Source organism: Somniosus microcephalus, chromosome 24, assembly GCF_052327205.1.
Source record: "Somniosus microcephalus isolate GS21.2 chromosome 24, FLI_Smic_1.0, whole genome shotgun sequence".
In the NCBI taxonomy this organism is placed as follows: Eukaryota; Metazoa; Chordata; class Chondrichthyes; order Squaliformes; family Somniosidae; genus Somniosus; species Somniosus microcephalus.
In genome coordinates this window covers 64,371,639-64,391,219 of record NC_141010.1, presented here as the reverse complement: position 1 = coordinate 64,391,219, position 19,581 = coordinate 64,371,639, and the positions used below count along the sequence as shown (strand labels likewise).

The following is a 19,581-nucleotide window of genomic DNA, read 5'->3' as shown; positions in this document are numbered from 1 at the left end:
CTCTCTCTCTCTCTATCTCTCCCTCTATCTCTCCCTCTCTCTCTCTCTCTCTCTATCTCTCCCTCTCTCTCTCCCTCTATCTCTCTCCCTCTCTCTATCTCTCCCTCTATCTCTCTCCCTCTATCTCTCTCCCTCTCTCTATCTCTCCCTCTCTCTATCTCTCTCTCTCTATCTCTCTCTCTCTATCTATCTCTCCCTCTCCCTCTATCTCTCTCCCTCTCTATCCCCTCTTTCTCCCCCTCTCTCTCCCCTCTTTCTTTCTCCCTCCCTCTCCCTCTCTCTCTGTCTCCCTCTCTTCTGCCAACCGATCCTGACAGCGCGCCCGCCCTGAGTGGCGGGGACCGCAGCCAATGGCAGCGCCTGACGCGGCGGCGCAGCCCAATGAGCGCGGGGCAGGGGCGGTACTTCCGGCGTAAGTTGGTGTGAGAGGCCGAGCGGAGGCTGTGCCCGGAGCGGGTGAATGGGAGCGGGCCGGGCCGGACCGGACTCCAAGCTCAGCTCAGCCCAACCCAGCCTCAGCCCCTGCCCTTCCCGGGCTGGGCTGGGCAGGAAAGGCAGGGCCCTCCCTTCCCAGGGGCAGGTGTGACGGGCCCCCTGAACACAGGCCACAGCAACTTGCCAGGCTGTGCAGGTGAGAGTTCCCCGCCCCCAGCCCACCTGCCCCCCAACCCCGGCCCACCGGCCCCCCAACCCCGGCCCCCCAACCCCGGCCCACCTGCCCCCCAGCCTCCTGCCCCCAACCCAGGCTCACCTGCCCCCCAGCCTCCTGCCCCCAACCCCGGCCCACCTGCCCCCCAACCCTGGCCCACCTGCCCCCCGGCCCACCTGCCCCCCCAACCCCGGCCCACCTGCCCCCCAACCCCGGCCCACCTGCCCCCCAACCCCGGCCCACCTGCCCCCAACCCCGGCCCACCTGCCCTCCTGCCCCCAACCCAGGCTCACCTGCCCCCCAGCCTCCTGCCCACCTGCCCCAGCCCACCCCCACCTGCCCCCGGCTCTACACACCTCCTCTCACCTTCTCAGGAAGCTAGAGTCTCTGAGCGATGAGGCCCTATACCGGGGCCAGGGGGCGAGTTGAGTCGAGACGAGGCGGCCTGTGAGTGGAAAGAAGGTTCCATGGCGATGCCTGTCCCTCGAACCCAAGAGATGTGGTCCAGGATTGGGACAGTGTGAGGTGCAGAGTCATTGTGGATGTCATTATGTCCTTTCTCCCCGGCCTAAGCCGCAAGGATGTGGAAACCAAATTTGTGGACCTCCCGTTGTCATGGAGCGTAGGGCGATGGGAAACCTGGAGAGTAATAAGGTGACGCTTCGGCACAACAAATGAGAATAGCTTTTGTATTGGTGTGTATGTCTGAGTTAGTGAGAGTGAGAGGGTGCGATGGAGGGGGGTTGATCGTGGAGGGGGTGAGAGGGAAAAGGAGGGTGGGGAATGAAGTGAGGGGGCAATGGTTGGGGGTTGATAGTGATGGGGATGATAGAAGGTGAGAGGGAATGGGGTTGAGAGTGGTTGGCGGGTGGTGAGGGAAGGGAGTCTGGGGGGGCGATGGAGGATAGGCTGACACTCCGCTTCAGAAACATTTTAGAACAACAACTTGCATTTATATAGCGCCTTTAACGTAGTAAAATGTCCCAAGGCGCTTCACAAAATTTGACACCGAGCCACAGAAGGAGATATTGGAGGAGATGACCAAAAGCTTGGTCAAAGAGGTGGGTTTTAAGGAGCATCTTAAAGGAGGAAAGAGAGGCGGAGAGGTTTAGGGAGGGAATTCCAGAGCTCGGGGCCCAGGCAGCTGAAGGCACGGCCGCCAATGGTGGAGCAATTAAAATCGGGGATGTGCAAGAGGCCAGAATTAGAGGAACGCAGATATCTTGGAGGGTTGTAGGGCTGGAGAAGATTACAGAGATAGGGAGGGGCGAGGCCACGGAGGGATTTGAAAACAAGGATGACAATTTTAAAATTGAGGCATTGCCTTACTGGGAGTCACTCGGTCAGCGAGCAGAGGGGTGATGGGTGAACGGGACTTGGTGCGAGTTCGGACACAGACAGCTGAGTTTTGGATGATCTCAAGTTTTTTTTAAATTCATTTATGGGATGTGGGTGTTGCTGGCAAGGCCAACATTTATTGCCCATCCCTAGTTGCCCTTGAGAAGGGGGTAGTGAGCCGCCGCCTTGAGCCGCTGCAGTCCTTGTGGTGAAGGTACTCCCGCAGTGCTGTTAGGGAGGGAGTTCCAGGATGTTGACCCAGCGACGATGAAGGATTGGCCGATATACTTCTAAGTCAGGATGGTGTGTGACTTGGAGGGGAACTTGGAGGTGGTGGTGTTCCCATGCGCCTGCTGCCCTTGTCCTTCTAGGTGGAAGAGGTCGCAGGTTTGGGAGGTGCTGCCGAAGAAGCCTTGGCGAGTTGCTGCAGTGCATCTTGTAGATGGTACACACTGCAGCCACGGTACGCCGGTGGTGGAGGGATTGAATGTTTAAGGGGATGGATGTGGTGCCAATCAACTGGGATGCTTTGTCCTGGATGGTGTGGAGCTTCTTGAGTGTTGTTGGAGCTGCAACTCATCCAGGCAATTGGACAGTATTCCATCACACTCCTGACTTGTGCCTTGTAGATGGTAGAAAGGCTTTGGGGAGTCAGGAGGTGAGACGCTCACCACAGAATACCCAGCCTCTGGCCTGCTCCTGTTGTCACAGTATTTACAGAGGGTCGAAGGTGGGAGACCACCCAGGAGAGTGTTGGAATAGTCAGGGCTAGAGCTAACGGAGGCAGGGAGGAGGGTTTCAGCCACAGGTGAGCTGAGGCGGGGTGAAGTCAGGTGATGTTCTGGAGGTGGAAGCAGGCGGTGTTAGTGATAGCGCGGTTATGTGGTGTTATAGGACACCAAGGTTGTGAACAGTCTGGTTCAGCCTCAAACGGTTGCCAGGGAGAGGGATGGAGTCGGTGACTAGAGAATGGAGTTCGTGGTGGGGAGCGAAGACAATGGCTTCACTCTTCCCAATATTTAATTGGAAGGGTGGGACAGTAACAGTCGCTCCTCCAGAGGGGCGGGACAGTGACGCATGCTCCCCCGCGGGGCAGTGACGCTCGCTCGCTCCCCCGCGGGGCAGTGACGCTCGCTCGCTCCCCCGCGGGGCAGTGACGCTCGCTCGCTCCCCCGCGGGGCAGTGACGCTCGCTCGCTCCCCCGCGGGGCAGTGACGCTCGCTCGCTCCCCCGCGGGGCAGTGACGCTCGCTCGCTCCCCCGCGGGGCAGTGACGCTCGCTCGCTCCCCCGCGGGGCAGTGACGCTCGCTCGCTCCCCCGCGGGGCAGTGCCGCTCGCTCGCTCCCCCGCGGGGCAGTGCCGCTCGCTCGCTCCCCCGCGGGGCAGTGCCGCTCGCTCGCTCCCCCGCGGGGCAGTGCCGCTCGCTCGCTCCCCCGCGGGGCAGTGACGCTCGCTCGCTCCCCCGCGGGGCAGTGCCGCTCGCTCGCTCCCCCGCGGGGCAGTGCCGCTCGCTCGCTCCCCCGCGGGGCAGTGACGCTCGCTCGCTCCCCCGCGGGGCAGTGCCGCTCGCTCGCTCCCCCGCGGGGCAGTGCCGCTCGCTCGCTCCCCCGCGGGGCAGTGCCGCTCGCTCGCTCCCCCGCGGGGCAGTGCCGCTCGCTCGCTCCCCCGCGGGGCAGTGCCGCTCGCTCGCTCCCCCGCGGGGCAGTGCCACTCGCTGGGCTGGGGGCTGAGCTTGCTGTGTGTGGCATTGCTGGAGTGTTTCACTGTCACGGAGCTAGAAGGCAGCTCAGAACGTGGCCGCCTTGCGGCAGCCTGAAGCTGTGTGTTGTAATTGTAAGTATAATTAAACTGGACGTGCCTGTGGATCCAAGAGCTGGGAGCTCAGCTGGGGCATTTAAACTGGTTTCAGCACCAGGGCTAGGGAAGGGGCAAACCAGCCAGGGACCCGTTCCTGATCACTGCCCACTGATCCCTGCTCTAAAGTGGACATGTTCACTTTAAAGGCTTCTTGACCGTCGCTGTCAAAGGGTTTTGTGAATATTGGCTGAGGAAGTGGAAGGCGATTGAGACCAATGAGACTGCACCACCCCCCCCCCCCCCCTCCACCCCCAGGATAGAGTGTGCCCCCCTCCCGGCGAGACTGTGGCACAGCGAGACTGTACCTGAGTGAGAACTAGCACCTTCGGAAGTGGAGGAAGTTAGTGGCAAAATAATAAAAAGTTAATAGAAACCATGACAACATTTAGAGTGTGGCATTTGTAAACCGATTTGCATTTAGTAATTGGATTTAGCCTTCTGCCTTTCGTTGCCAGTCTGGTACTTTTTCGGAATGGAGCCCTTTGCTGTGCCTTGTGTTGATTCTTCGCTCTAGAGTTTGTGCTGCAGCAGAGAAGGCAGGGGCTGTTCTGGAACATTCCAGCACAGAGCACCTGTTGGTTGTAATAATACTGCTAGCTTGCACTAGTATCATGGGCAGTTTTGGTACAGTGGGGTATGTTATACCAGGGAGGTGTCTGTGTTGGAGCTATAACGTGTTGGGTGTGTGAATGGGGCAGTCCTGAAGCTGAAGTCCATGCTGATTTCTAGCCTGAGATTGTTTGACTGCCACTGGTCTGTGATCTCAGTGCTGTGATCTGTCAGATCACAAAGCTTCCATCGAAAAGCATCAGTTGTCTGTGCTGCTCGCTGAGATTAGATTAACAAAGGTCTTTCATCCTGCACTGTTAACGGTTAGCAACCTTTTCAGTGGTGTCTGTCTCCTTGTGCTAGCACCTGGCAGGGCAGGACCCCCTCTGATCAGGGCAGGACCCCCTCTGATCAGGGCAGTGATATACCTATCAATTCATTCCATGAAAAGCGACGAGTTAAGATAGTAACTATAGGTTGTGAACGGCAACAGTGGTTTACCACATTCACCCCTTGTTTAAAATTGAGTCCGGCGGGGTGAAGTGTACTACCAGTTCGTGTATGTCAGTCTCTCAGGAGGCCTCGTAAGGCTTTCTGATCTGCGCAGCAGCGGCGGCGGTGGTGCAGTATCCGATGTTAATGCTGGTGTCTGCGTGGTCGACGAAGGCTCCTGGGGTTCCGGCATGCCGTCTACAGGAGCTGGATTTGGGGGAGTGGTGGGGGGTAACGGTGGTATCTCAGGGGTGCCCGAGGGTGCGAGGTCTCGCAAGGAGACAGTGTCCTCCCGCCCGTCTGGGTATGCCACATAGGCGTACTGGGGGTTGGCGTGCAGGAGGTCCACCCTCTCGACCAGGGGGTCCGTTTTATGGGTCCTCACGTGCTTCCGCAGCAGGACGGGCCCCGGAGAAATCAACCATGTTGGTAGCGAGGTTCCCGGAGTCGACTTCCTGGGGAAAACAAACATTCGTTCATGGGGGGTGGCGTTAATGGCAGTGCAAAGCAGTGACCGGATGGAGTGGAGCGCTGCCGGGAGGACTTCCTGCCAGCGAGAGGTTGGGAGGCCCTTAGACTTTAGGGCTAAGAGGACGGCCTTCCAAACTGTCGCGTTTTCTCTTTCCACCTGGCCGTTCCCCAGGGGGTTGTAGCTGGTGGTCCTGCTCGCAGCAATACCTCTCGCGAGCAGGAACTGGCGAAGTTCCTCGCTCATGAAGGATGCGCCCCGGTCGCTATGTATATAGTTCAGGAACCCGAACAAGGCGAAGAGGTCGTTCAGGCATTTGATGACCGTGGTACTGGTCATGTCTGGGCAGCGGATGGCAAAGGGGAAACGGGAGTACTCGTCAATAATGTTGAGGAAGTACACATTACGGTCAGAGGACGGGAGGGGCCCCTTAAAATCGATGCTCAAGCGCTCGAAGGGGCGGGTGGCCTTGATCAGGCTTGCTCTGTCTGGCCTATAGAAATGCGGTTTGCATTCGGCACAGGTTTGGCAGTTCCTGGTCATGGTCCTGACCTCCTTGATGGAGTAGGGCAGGTTGCGGGCCTTAATGAAGTGGTAAAGTCTGGTGACCCCGGGGTGGCAGAGGTCATTGTGGAGGGTCCGCAGTCTATCAACTTGCGCGTTGGCGCATGTACTTCGTGATAGAGCATCTGGGGGGTCGTTGAGTTTACCAGGCCGGTACAAGATATCGTAATCGTAGGTGGAGAGCTCAATTCTCCACCTCAAGATCTTGTCGTTCTTGATTTTGCCCTTCAGCTTGTTATTAAACATAAAAGCAACCGAACGCTGGTCGGTGAGGAGGGTAAATCGTTTGCCTGCCAGGTAATGCCTCCAGCGTCGTACCGCCTCCACAATCGCCTGGGCCTCCTTCTCGACAGAAGAGTGTCGGATCTCAGGACCCTGGAGGGTCCTTGAGAAGAAGGCCACAGGTCTCCCCGCCTGGTTAAGGGTTGCAGCTAGGGCGAAGTCGGATGCATCGCTTTCCACTTGGAAAGGGATGGACTCATCCACTGCGTGCATTGTGGCCTTCGCAATGTCTCCTTTTATGAGGGAGAAGGCTGCGCCTGCTTCTGCTGTCAGGGGGAAGGAGGTGGACTTCATGAGGGGTCTGGCTTTGTCTGCATAATTGGGCACCCATTGGGCATAGTAAGCGAAGAGCCCCAGGGTTCTCTTCAGTGCCTTTGGACAGTGGGGGAGGGGAAGCTCCATGAGGGGGCGCATTCTTTCTGGGTCGGGGCCGATGACTCCGTTCTCTACTACGCAGCCGAGGATGGCAAGGCGCGAGGTGTTAAACACACATTTCTCCTTATTGTAAGTGAGGTTCAGCCATTGGGCCGTACGGAGGAATTTCTCCAGATTAACATCGTGGTCCTGCTGGTCGCGGCCGCAGATGGTGACGTTATCTAGATAAGGGAACGTGGCCTGCAGCGCGTTCTGGTCAACCATCCGGTCCATCTCCCTTTGGAAGACCGAAACCCCGTTGGTGACGCCGAAGGGAACCCTAAGGAAGTGGTAGAGGCGGCCATTCGCCTCGAAGGCGGTATACTGGCGGTCCTCAGGGCGGATAGGGAGTTGGTGATAGGCCGACTTGAGGTCGATGGTGGTGAATACCCGGTACTGTGCAATCTGGTTGACCATATCAGATATGCGGGGAAGGGGGTATGCGCCCAGCTGGGTGTACCGGTTTATGGTTTGGCTGTAGTCGATGACCAGGCGGTGTTTATTGCCGGTCTTAACGACTACGACCTGGGCACGCCAGGGGCTGGTGCTCCCCTCGATGATGCCCTCCTTCAGGAGTCGCTGCACCTCAGAGCTAATAAGAGCTCTGTCCCCGGCGCTGTACCGCCTGCTCTTGGTAGCAACGGGTTTACAGTCACGGGTGAGGTTAGCGAACAAGGAGGGGGGCGAGACTTTGAGGGTGGAGAGGCCGCAGGTGGTACGCGGCGGTTTAAATTTTGCTGGTTGCAGACTGTGAGTGGGGGGAGGGATCCACCGTAAGCCAAAGTGACACTTTGAAGGTGGCTTTGGAAATCCAGCCCTAGTAGGACGGCAGCGCAGAGCTGGGGCAGGACGAGAAGTTTAAAGTTTTTATATTCCGTGCCCCTAACCGACAGGGTCACCACACAGTAGCCGCTGATGTCTGTTGAATGGGACTTCGCCGCCATCGAGATCCGATGGCGCGTTGGCCGGACAGTGAGGGAGTAGCAGCTCACCGTGTCTGGGTGAATAAAACTCTCCGTGCTTCCGCTGTCGAACAGGCAGGTTGTGGCGTGGCCGTTTACTTCGATGTCCATCATGGACTTGGACAGATGATGCGGGAGAGCTTGGTCAAGCGTGACGGAGGCCAGTGTATGGCTGAGTGAGCTGCTGTAGTCTGCAGGTGAGGCGGTGGTCGGGTCTGGAGACAAAACAGCGGCCGAGTGCGGCGAACAAAATGGCGGTGCCCATGACGCGGATCCCCACGAAGTTGGACAAAATGGCGGAGAAGATGGCCGCCCCCACAACTCACATGAGGCACTGCTGGCGTCTGTGGCCTTGATCAAAGATGGCCGCCCCACGACTCACATGATGCAATGCTGGCACCTGTGGCCTTGATCAAAGATGGCCGCCCCACAACTCACATGAGGCACTGCTGGCGTCTGTGGCCTTGATCAAAGATGGCCGCCCCACGACACATGATGCAATGCTGGCACCTGTGGCCTTGATCAAAGATGGCCGCCCCACAACTCACATGAGGCACTGCTGGCGTCTGTGGCTTTCCCCCTGCAGGCGTTTACGAAGTGGCCTTTCTTTTTGCAGCCGGAGCAGGTCACGTTCCTTGCAGGGCAGCGCGCCCTTTGATGTCTCGCCTGGCCACAGAAGAAGCAGCTGGCGGCCCGATCGCAGAGGTCCGCTGCCGCAACAGGTCCCGGGGGTGGCGGTCCCGATTGATTCCGGGACACCGACGCCGTAGTAGGTCCCAGGGGCGGCGGTGCGAGGGGTATTGCGGCCGGAGTCGGGCCCGAGTCCCAGGGTCGCGCAGCACTGTACCTGGAGTATGCCTCGAGGTCCCGATGGGCCACTTCCAGGGAGCGAGCGAGGGCTGCAGCTGTTTTCAATTTGAGGTCCTTTGATTCGAGCAGTCTTTGCCGTGAGTAGTCGGACCGAAGGCCTTTCACGAAGGCATCGCGGATATTTCCTTCAGTATTTTCTGCAGCCGTTACAGCTTTAAAGTCACAGTCCCTGCCGAGTGTTTGTAGCGCCCGTAAAAATTCATCTACAGACTCTCCTGGCTGTTGCGAGCGGGATCTTAGGAGATGTCTGGCATACATTGAATTTACTGGGCTCCGGTACTGCTCTTTTAGCAGGTTGAGGGTGTCCTTGTATGTAGCAAGGTCCCGGATGAGTGCAAATGCTTTAGGGCTCACCTGGGCGGTCAGGACTCTTAGTTTGGATTCCAGAGGCTCCCAGGTAGGATTCGAAACAGCTCAGCCAGTGTTCGAAGTCGAGGGCTGAATTCGCTGCCTGTGGGTTGAGATCCAGGTACGGCGGTCGGAGGGCTCGCAGCCAGGTAGGCTGCTGGGGCTGTTGTAGCTGGCCGTTTGGCTGGTCGTTTGGCTGCTCCGATCCACTCATTTCAAAATTTAGCCAATAAAATTGATATACCTAGCAATTCATTCCATGAAAAGCGACGAGTTAAGATAGTAACTATAGGTTGTGAACGGTAACAGTGGTTTACCACAGGCAGGACCCCCTCTGATCATGTGTGAAGGGTAGAATTCGAGGTCCGCTGGCACAGCAGTCTATCTGTGTATGTACGTGGTGCTGACTGATTGAGGAGGATGTTACATTACTTATTCGTGTGGTCTTATGATTCAAAAGAAGTCAGTCTCCATAGAAACTTCTTCCTGGTCGCCCCTCCTGGTTCAGGGTGTCTCAGTGAGATGTCGTACAGCACTAAAGGAGCATTATCACTGGGCGTGGCACAAGGTACTTGAAGGGACAGTGCCCTGGGGAAACCGGGATTTGTTTTCCTCCTGTGGGATGAGGGGAATTTCTAGCTTTAGATGGAAGTTGAACTTTGACAGGATGAAAAGGCTCCCGGATGACTGGTGGCCTGTGTGAGCTCGCTGACTTCAGCTATTGTTCAGTGTATTGTAGTCGGGGCCCCTGAGCTAGCTGGGATTTCTGGTGCCAATCATTGTTGAGTGGAGAGGCAGGGGGAACGAAGGACGTTCAGGTGAGGAAAGGATCAGGCTTGGGTATGATGCCCTCAGCAGTTCAATATGCTGCTGACACTTATTGCCCCGACTCACAGAAAGAAAGACTTGCATTTATTCAGCGCCTTTCACAACCTCAGGACGTCCCAAAGCACTTAACAGTCGATGATGTACTTTTTGAAATGTTGTAATGTAGGAAATGCGGCAGGCAATTTGCACACAGCAAGCTCCCACAAACGAGCAGGTAATCTGTTTTAGTTATTTTGGTTGAGGGATATTGGCCAGGACACCGGGGGGCCTTCCCTGCTCTTCAAAATAATTCAGTGGGAACTTTTATGTCCACCTGAGAGAGCAGACGGTTTAACATCTCATCCAAAAGACGGCACCTCCGACAGTGCAGCACTCCCTCAGTACTGCACTGATTGTCAGCCGAGCTTCTGTGCTGAAGTCTCTGGAGTGGGACTTGAATTTGGGTGAGATACTGCATGGTGTCCATGAAATGCTGCCTCCGCTGCGTTGGCACCTTTGGAGGACAGGAGCTAAGGAACAATCAACTTGTTCAGCTGTTGCGGTGAGCACCTCCTCTCTGCCCCGCCGACACCGTGCCGGCTCACTTCCAGGCAGGAGCCACCCAGAAATTCAAGGAGCTGAATGACCATCTCATTGGCGTGGTTAGATTGGTTGAGAGAGGAATGTGGCGTTCCCTTGTCCTCCAAATAGCTCTGTGGAACGCTAATGTCTGTTTCCCCATCCCCAGAGTCTGATCTGATGGCTGGCATCTCGCACAGTGCAGCACTCCCTCCACTGCACTGAGGTGTCGGCCTGGATTCTGTGCTCCGCTCTGGAGTGGGGCCTGACTCATGACCCTCTGACCTAGGCGAGAGTGCTACCACTGAGCCACGCCAACTCACTGAAGGAGGTAAATGTGAGTCCAGAAATCACTGGACAAATCCCACACAGAGTATTATCCCCTGTATTTAGGAAATAGGCTGAGAACAGAATGGAAGAAGAGTGATTCCGGCTTGGAGTTATTTTGGTGGTGATCTGATCAGTTTTAAAAAAATGAAACAATCGATGTTGAATTAAATGGTTCATTAAAACCTGGGATTGCTTGTAAGGAGGGCAATGCTGTTTGAGTCTTTTTAAACCATAAAACTTTCCCACATAAATTCTAAAGCGCGCGCCAGTATGTAGGCTGAGCTGTAGTTTATATCATTCTATAACACTGAGGAGGTGAAGAGGAGAAGGAGGGGAGAGGGCAGCTCCTGGGGGTAATGGCCGTGACTCGCGTGTATCTGGGTTAAGAATGGCACTGACATTTACACACTGCTCTCCTTTCTCATAGGCACTGGAGGGAAACGAGGAAAAGGCAAGTGCTCTGTGGAATCGTGTGCAGTGGAACATCTCTGCTGTGACTGAGCAGCTGGTGAGCTGCAGGAATGGCTGGTCTTGTTCAAGTGGTGAAGGTAAGAGGACTGTGGGAGCTGGGACGGTCCAGTGGGCGGTGGGGGGGGGGCGGATTTCTCTGAGCTGCCCTTCACTTGGTAACGTACATAAAATGATATGAAAGTTGGCGTATCTGAAGCTGTCTAAATGAGTGTTTGTATGTTAAACATCAAATGTACTGCTAACTGTTCCACAGAGTGTTGCAACTGATTAGCCTAAATCCTCATTCTGACTCTGATCTCAGTCAGTCAGGAAAGGAAAGTTGGCCCCCTCACACAGCTCGGTGAGTAAATGTCCCAGCCAGTGTGGTACTGAGTCCTGCGGATCCAGAGCTCTGTCTCCCAGGCTATGCTGACATCAGCAGCCACTGTGGAATGACACTTAGCCTCAGTGCCCTGGGAGCCTTTTTAAAGTCTGAAAATGATTGTAAACAGTTGTCGGTCTTTGCAAAGTGTGTACAGGATGGGGCTTGGGTGTGAGGAGAGTTGTGGAGGGCAAGGCCAAATGGAAGGAGAAACCACATGGAGGCTAGTAATGGAGTGTGTGAGCGAGTGGTGGAGCGGAGCAGAGCTGACCCGGACCACTGCTTGACGCCTGCTTACGTGGACATGCTGCTGTGTAATGGGGCAGTAAGAAGGGTTGTCTGTTTAGCACTCTGAGGCAGTGTGGGGTTGTGGGGATTTATGATCCCCTCCCTCCAAATGTTTTGAGGTCGTCCAACGAGGTTTTGGGGGCCGTGTCCATTTTGCTCCTAGGAACCTCTGCTGTTCCCGGCTCTGCCTTTGCACAAAGTAAGTCGGCATCCCTCCATTCCCAGCTCGGTCCCTTCTTGCCACGCCCACCAAACCTCGCTCCTTTGCTGCTCTAAGGTGCCCTCTCCAGAGGATGGTTGGAGGGTGCCTGGAGGATGCATCTGAGTGACGCCAAAGCTGGCCCACTTAGGCAGCCCCTGAAAGGACTGATGAAATGTCATGTGGCAGGCAGGAGCAGACACTGTGCGAGCAGGGCCATCTCACGACCCCAGGAATATAGGGCTCCCTTAAAACCAACTGGCCCCTACAGAGTACCAGTAGCCAGCCATCATACTGCTCCCACTGGGGTAGGTACATGACGGGAGCAGCGGTACATGACGGGAGCAGCGGTACATGACGGGAGCAGCGGTACATGACGGGAGCAGCGGTACATGACAGGCATTGTTCAGGCTGAGCGAGAGGAGGAAGAAACACTCGTGCCAGTGCAGCTGAAAAAACTAATGACACTTTATTTCACTTAGTCCAGAGAGTTTCTTTCAGAAGGGTCTGAAGGAAGCAGTGACTGGAGGATGGGCATGTGTGATAGAATAGCTGAGAATGAATGGTATGGTGTTTATTGGGACACTGTAAGCTGACAGATCGGGCTGGACTGATTGTGCTGGGACTGCATCATGCATTTAATTGGAAGTGTTGTCTGTGACGAGCATATCGGTCTTCCTGCTCCAAGTCTCCTTAATTATTTTTTCCTCTTCCTCATCATCCTCCTCCCCTGGCACTCATCACCTACAGCTGTGTGGAGGCCCTTGCTGGACCATACAGTAGGACTACCTCTTTCTCCTCTGCCTCGCCCCGCCCCCCCACACCGAGTCTGCTTCACTGGATCCATGGTGTGTTCAGCACTAACTCTGGGCAGGGCGTTTGCTTCACTGTATCCGTGTCCAGCTCACGTTGGGGGCGGGGGCCTTAAATCGCGTTAAAGTGGGCGGCCCACCAAGGAGCCGTCTGTCCAGTTCACCTATTCCTTTCAACAATCCGGGCATGGTACACCTGTCGAAATGAAGGCATTACAAGAGCTCACAGAATATCGGCAATCACATGCACAGTGAAGTTGTGATGGTGAGTCACTATCGGGTCATGTCTTGGAGAGTGAAGTTGTGATGGGGTGTCACTATCGGGCCATGTCTTGGATAGTGAAGTTGTGATGGTGTGCCACTATCGGGCAATGTCTTGGATAGTGAAGTTGTGATGGGGTGTCACTATCGGGCCATGACTTGGATAGTGAAGTTGTGATGGGGTGTCACTATCGGGCCATGACTTGGATAGTGAAGTTGCGATGGTGTGTCACTATCGGGCAATGACTTGGATAGTGAAGTTGTGATGGGGTGTCACTATTGGGCAGTGACTGGGATAGTGAAGTTGTGATGGGGTGTCACTATCGGGCCATTTCTTGGATAGTGAAGTTGCGATGGGGTGTCACTATCGGGCAGTGACTGGGATAGTGAAGTTGTGATGGGGTGTCACTATTCAGACATGAATAAAGTGAAGGCTCTTTCAGTTCATGCCTGTCATGGGGTTGATGTGTGGGGCTTGGGGGGGTTGATATGTGGGGCTTGGGGGGGTTGATGTGTGGGGCTTGGGGGGGTTGATGTGTGGGGCTTGGGGGGGTTGATGTGTGGGGCTTGGGGGGGTTGATGTGTGGGGCTTGGGGGGGTTGATGTGTGGGGCTTGGGGGGGTTGATGTGTGGGGCTTGGGGGGGTTGATGTGTGGGGCTTGGGGGGGTTGATGTGTGGGGCTTGGGGGGGTTGATGTGTGGGGCTTGGGGGGGTTGATGTGTGGGGCTTGGGGGGGTTGATGTGTGGGGCTTGGGGGGGTTGATGTGTGGGGCTTGGGGGGGTTGATGTGTGGGGCTTGGGGGGGTTGATGTGTGGGGCTTGGGGGGGTTGATGTGTGGGGCTTGGGGGGGGTTGATGTGTGGGGCTTGGGGGGGGTTGATGTGTGGGGCTTGGGGGGGTTGATGTGTGGGGCTTGGGGGAGGGTTGATGTGTGGGGCTTGGGGGGCCACATGCTGTGCATACTGCCGCTCAGTAAAAGCTCTCTACCCTCTCAAGCTGAGGTATCTTTCCACATGGAAAATATTGCCTCACGCAAACAATTCACTTCCTTGATACGGCCGTGGACACCCAGCCAGCTAACTGATGTGGGAGCTGCTGCCACTGGTGGTTTAGAATGCCCAGAGGTGTCAAAGTTAAATGTAGGAGGGTCGTCTGTAGTATGGCCTCCAGGAGATTGCGTAACTGTGTGACCACCTTCTTGTGTTCTCTTCCAGCCCACCCTTTAAAATGGTTTCCATTATTGCAGGGCTCCCAAGTGTGCAGAGCATTATTGCACCTGTTAATATTAGTCTAATGGCCTGTTGGTGCCTTGGTCAGTTCTAACATCCTTTGTGTGTTGGCACCCAGTGCTATGGGATTTGACCAGTATTCAGTGATTCCCTCCATAACCAGAGCTGGTGCCCCATAACCACCCTGTGTGTCCCCTTGAGAACCCGAGGATGTTGTTCCCTGGGTCAGGGAATGGGATCCGTCCCCTCCTTTATCACGTGGCCCATTTCAACAATCTCACAGCTAACTGGTGCACTGCAGAGATTTGAGAGCCAGCTGCTAGTCTCCTCTCCGGTGAATTCTTCTGGGAAATATTTTAATATTCCAACTGCTTATCTCTTTTAACTTCACTGTTACTTTTATCTTTTTAGAATTCTAACTTCTATAACCGTTCTTTCACATCTGATGACATTTTAGTGCTATTAACATTTTATTCTACCCTCCTCTCTGTCCTTTGTGTACCTCCATTTTCCCCTTTTACCATGGTTTAATAAGTTCTTGTCCTCTCACAGGGTCCCAAATCTGCCTGTACTGGGGCCTGGATAACATCCAGACATGGGCAGACAAGTTGCGGGTATCATGCACGCCACATCAGTGCCAGAAAATAACCATCTCCAACAACAAAAGGCCCAAACACCTTCCCCAACCTTCAACAGCATTACCATCACTGAATCCCTCACCATCAGCAGCTTGGGGGTCACCACGAACCAAAAGCTTAACTGGACCAGCCATATCACCACTGGTTATAGAGCAGGGTATTCACTTCCTGAACCTTAAAACCGCTCCACCACCTACAACACTCAAGTCAGGAGTGTGATGGAATACTCTGCACTTGCCTGGATGGGTTTAGCTGCAACAATAGAAGTTCAAAACCCATCCAGGACAGAGCAGGCTGCTTGATCAGAGCCCCTGCCATTCAACTTGGTGTCAGTCCCTCCAATATTGATGTGCTGTGGCTGCACTGTGTGCGATCTACAGCATGCACTGCAGCAACTCACCAAGGTTACTTCAAGAGCACCTCCAAGCTTAGCGATCGCTACAACCAAGAAGAACAACAGTAGCAATGTGATGGGAACACCATCACTTACAAATGCCTTGCCAAGGGACACACCACCCTTATTACGTCCGTGAATGATTGAGACACGGACAGCAGGAGTTGAACAAAACACGTCTTTACTGATGGAAGTCAATAGTGAAACTGAAAACAACAGAGGCTCACTAGCGCCTTTTATTCACTAGCGCCTTTTATACAGGGGTGGTCACTGCCGGTACTGCAGTCTGAGACCAGTTATTCTCTTAAAGGTACATACACAACGGGCTTGCCGCGCGTGCAAGCCCCCGATGTGCACTTACCCGGCGCGCCGACATCTGAAACCTGGCCCGCAGTGGATTTCCTGTCAGTGGCCAGGTTCTGATGTCGGCGCGCTGTGCTAACCTGACCCAGCGGCGTAGTTAGTGCGATGTGCCGGCTGGGATCAGGTGAGCACTGTTCAGCCAATCAGGGGAGGGGAAACTTCATTCATAAGTTTGATAGTAAAGACTGTCAAACTCATGAAAAGTACGGCACCCCAAAAAAATACTTAAACTTCAAATAAAATTTTAAAAAGCATCCCAATAATTAAATTAACTATGAATAACTTTAAAAAACTATTTTAAACAATTAATCAAATTTTTGAAAAAAATAAATTTTTTAAAAATAGGGTCTAAAACTAAACTTACCTTACTGTAGATTCTTTAAAAATAATAAACCTGTGGGGAAAAAAAAAAATTCTAAATTGTACTAAAAGACCACTTACCTGTAAAACTAAGTAGTTACGTGTGGTTTCTCAATGCGTAAAAACCGGAGGCCTTTACACACGCGCAAATCTGTAAAAATACAGGAAATCCAAGTCGCACGCGCTGCCCAATACCGCGCATGCGTTCAGCCTCTTAACCCCTTGGGTCAGAGGACAGGAAATGCCGGTTTTCAGCGCATGCGCTGTGCATGCTGAAAACCGGCAATTCCTCCTGGCACACGTGTGAGTACCCCGTCCGTACTCACGCATTGTGACAGGAATTACTGGGCCAACAATTCCTCCCCTTTTAGATAAACAGTACATAACATTCATTTAACAACTAAATGATAACTAGTTACAATCACAATTATGGTTGCTAGATACATTGGTTAAGTTTAAGCAATTATAAGTTCAGTCTTTGAGGAGGCTTCCTGATTCTGTCTGGATAACACCTCTTTGGGGTATCAGGTTCTTCTGGCAATGTTGAATCGGGATCAATGTCGTTGTTTGGTTCATCTGCTTCCAATATTACCGGTTCTGCGGTAGCTGCAATTGGAACGTCGATTTCATTACCAGGTGTATCAGATCATGGTGTGGAGTTGACGTTTTCCAGTGACTCTAGAATCTGGTCAGCATGGCATCTTACAATGCTCTCCCCAACGTCCACGGTATACATGAGCGGTCCTTGTCGTGTACAAATCGTTCCTGGCTGCCATTTCTCAGTACGGTAGTCCCGGGCCAAAACTGGTTGACCTATCTTAAAACTCCTGGTCGGCCTTTCATTCATATTCTGAAACTGCCTGATCTCCACATCTCTTCGGACGTTTGGCTTAACCAAATCCAAGCGGCATCGTAGTCTTCGATTGAAGAACATCATGGCTGGAGTTTGGTTGGTAACCGCATGTGTCGCATTCCGGTAGGCAAACAAGAAGTTGTCCACCTTGTGTTGTAGGGGTATATCTTCATTACACATTGCCTTGATAGCCTTCTTGAATGTTTGGACAAACCTCTCGGCCAATCCATTAGTGGCTGGATGATATGGGGCAGATGTGTAATGCTTAACACCATTGTTCTTTAAGAACCTCTGGAACTCTTCAGACACAAACTGTGGTCCATTGTCAGAGCAAATCTGTTCAGGCAGCCCATTCCTGGCGAATATGGTTCGTAAAACTGTGATAGTTTTTTCCGTGGTGGTTGAGGACATTTTTATTACCTCTGGCCACTTTGTGCATCCACCGCAATTAAAAACATCGAGTCCATGAAGGGACCAGTAAAATCAATGTGCACCCTTTGCCATGGAGATGAGGGCCACTCCCATGGATGCAGAGGAGCTTGTGGTGGGGCGTTTTGGACTTTCTGGCATCCTGCACAGCTCTTGGTCATCTCTTCGATTTCTCTATCGATTCCCGGCCATCACACAAACGCTCTGGCTAAGCTCTTCATTTTTACCCCACCCAGATGACCCTCATGAAGCTCATTGAGCACTCTATCCGTCAACTTAGGTGGAATTACTACTCTGGATCCACACATCAAGGTTCCTCTGCACACTGACAGCTGTTCTCTTCTCGGCGAGAATGCTGGCAGCAGTGGTTCGCCATGTGCTGGCTATCCCTTCACCGTTAAATCATAGACCCGTGATAGTGTCGGGTCATTCCGTGTTTCCTTTTCTATGTTTGCATTCGTCACAGGGAGACATTCGACTATGGTCGAGTGGAATAACTCCATTGGATCCACTGCAAGGTCTTCTTGCAACGGTAGGCGTGACAATCCATCAGCATTTCCATGCTGTTTCGTTCCTTTGTACTCGATGTCATATTGGTGTGCCCCTAGGAAAAGGGACCACCTCTGCAGCCGTTGTGCTGTCATTATCGGTACGCCCGTCTGAGGGTTGAAAATGGAGACAAGAGGTTGATGATCAGTTAGTAGAGTAAATTTTTGACCGTGCAGGTAGTGATTGAACTTCTTCACCCCCCACACTAGGCTGAGGGCCTCTCTGTCAATCTGGGCGTAGTTACGCTCGGCAGAAGTTAACGAGCGTGACGCAAAAGCTATCGGCCTCTCTAAATCATCAAGGAATTTATGTGACAGTACCGCCCCAATGCCGTAGGGAGACGCATCACACGCCAGTCTGATCGGCAGTGCTGGGTTGTAGTGAGCCAATACTTCCCTTGAAGTGATTAAGTCCTTACTTCTGAAAGGCACGCTTACAATCATCGCTCCATTTCCATGCTACCCCCGTTCGTAGCAGGGCGTTCAGTGGGTGCAGAATTGTCGACAAATTCGGCAAAAACTTATGATAGTAATTCACCAATCCGAGGAATGACCTCAGTTGCGACACATTTTCAGGCGCTGGGGCCTTAACAACCGCTTCAATTTTGTCAGGGGACTTATGTAACCCCTCTTCATCAATCACGTGGCCACAATACGATATCTGTTTCTTAAAAAATTCGCACTTGGGGCGGTTGGCTCGCAGCCCATGTTCCCGTAGTCTAGTGAGCACCTGTTCTAGGTTGTTAAGGTGTTCACTGTCATCTTCACCTGTTACAAGGATGTCGTCCAAGCAACACTGAGCCCCCGGAATCCCTTGCAGGACTTGTTCCATCGCTCTTTGCCATATCGCCGGAGCCGATGCTACTCCGAATACCAATCGATGATACTGGTAAAGACCTTTGTGAGTGTTTATCGTGAGATACTTCCTAGAGGACTCCTCAACCGCCATCTGCAAATATGCTTGTGCTAGGTCAATTTTTGTAAAACGCTTCCCTTCAGACAGTGAGGCGAAGATGTCTTCTATCCTTGGAAGAGGATATTGTACTGTGTGAAGGACTGGGTTCACCGTCACCTTGAAATCCCCACAGATGCGAATCTTCCTTGGCTCCCCGGACTTACTGCTTAACATTTTCTTCATGACAAGAACGATGGGTGTTGCCCACTCGCTCCAGTCGACCTTAGACAACACGCCTGCCTTCTCCAGATTCTCCAGCTCTGCCTCGACGGCTGGGCGAATTGCATATGGTACCAGTCTTGCTTTGAAAAACTTGGGAACTGCATTCTCTTCTATTTTTATCGAGGCGGTTACGCCTTTAAGCGCGCCCAGTTCTTGTTGGAATACCTCTTTGGCGTTAGCTAAGATTGTTGACAGTCGTCCAGGAGTGACGTCTTCATCTTTTTTACCGTCCACCGTCATTGCATGAATGGAGTGCCAATCTAAGTTTATCTTCCTGATCCATTCCCGTCCCAATAACGGTGGTCCACCATTTGGCAGTATGTAGAGATACAATTTCCGTATTTTCTTGCCGTTGAATTCGACAGGCACCCTTATTTTTCCTCTGGGGTATACTTTTTGCCCCGTATACGTCGTCAAGACGATGGATGTCTCTCTCAAGGGTATGTGTGAAAATAGCTGCTCGTAGTCTCGTCGATTCATGACGGTTAGCGCTGATCCTGTATCCAGTTCCATTTTAACTTGGGACCCTGCTATCGTGAGGGTGACCCAAATGGTTCGGTGATCCTCTTTTGCGATTACATTGTGAAGTTTGAGACAGCTTAGTCTCCTGTTCCCGGATTCACTATCGCTCATCTGGTCTTCGGAACTACTGTCGGTCATCTTTTGTACTTTCTTGTACGGTTCCTT

General features: G+C 53.3%; 1 protein-coding gene across 2 annotated transcripts in view; it reads left to right on the top strand.

Annotated features, from left to right (window-relative positions):
• The first annotated feature begins 433 nt into the window (after positions 1-433).
• kansl1b (KAT8 regulatory NSL complex subunit 1b) overlaps positions 434-19,581 on the top strand; it is a 223,926-nt gene continuing 204,778 nt past the window's right edge. The window contains exons 1-2 of one of the 2 annotated variants that reach the window (XM_085966680.1): positions 434-1,174; positions 10,938-11,058. The gene's annotated coding sequence lies outside the window, so the exon portion shown is untranslated. Of the gene's footprint in view, positions 1,304-10,937; positions 11,059-19,581 lie in introns of both variants that reach the window. The other variant, XM_085966679.1, reaches the window with a different exon arrangement.